At 43.4% G+C, this 281-nt stretch overlaps 1 non-coding gene across 1 annotated transcript; it reads right to left on the reverse strand.

Annotated features, from left to right (window-relative positions):
• Positions 1-88: 88 nt before the first annotated feature.
• Positions 89-160, reverse strand: trnag-ucc (transfer RNA glycine (anticodon UCC)). Its single transcript has one exon. It is a non-coding gene; the product is annotated as a tRNA-Gly (tRNA).
• Positions 161-281: the final 121 nt, after the last annotated feature.

Below are 281 nucleotides of genomic sequence, written 5' to 3' on the forward strand. Positions count from 1 at the left end.
TTATTCAAGACATTAAGCCTAAATGGTTCCAAAAGGGGACCCCCACTTCTCTGCCGTGAATTAACACATGACAACAGGCCACTAAGAATGCATTGGCTGGGAATCGAACCCAGGTCAACTGCTTGGAAGGCAGCTATGCTAACCACTATACCACCAACGCACGATAAGGGCATTCCATAATGACAAGAAAATCAGGTGAAGGGAAAATTGAGTCAGCAAATGTCATTGAGTATTAACACGTTCGAACTTGATTACAGCAAACTTGGTCACTTGGGTTTCAT

This window comes from Anoplopoma fimbria, unplaced genomic scaffold (genome assembly GCF_027596085.1).
Source record: "Anoplopoma fimbria isolate UVic2021 breed Golden Eagle Sablefish unplaced genomic scaffold, Afim_UVic_2022 Un_contig_3613_pilon_pilon, whole genome shotgun sequence".
Taxonomy (NCBI): domain Eukaryota; kingdom Metazoa; phylum Chordata; class Actinopteri; order Perciformes; family Anoplopomatidae; genus Anoplopoma; species Anoplopoma fimbria.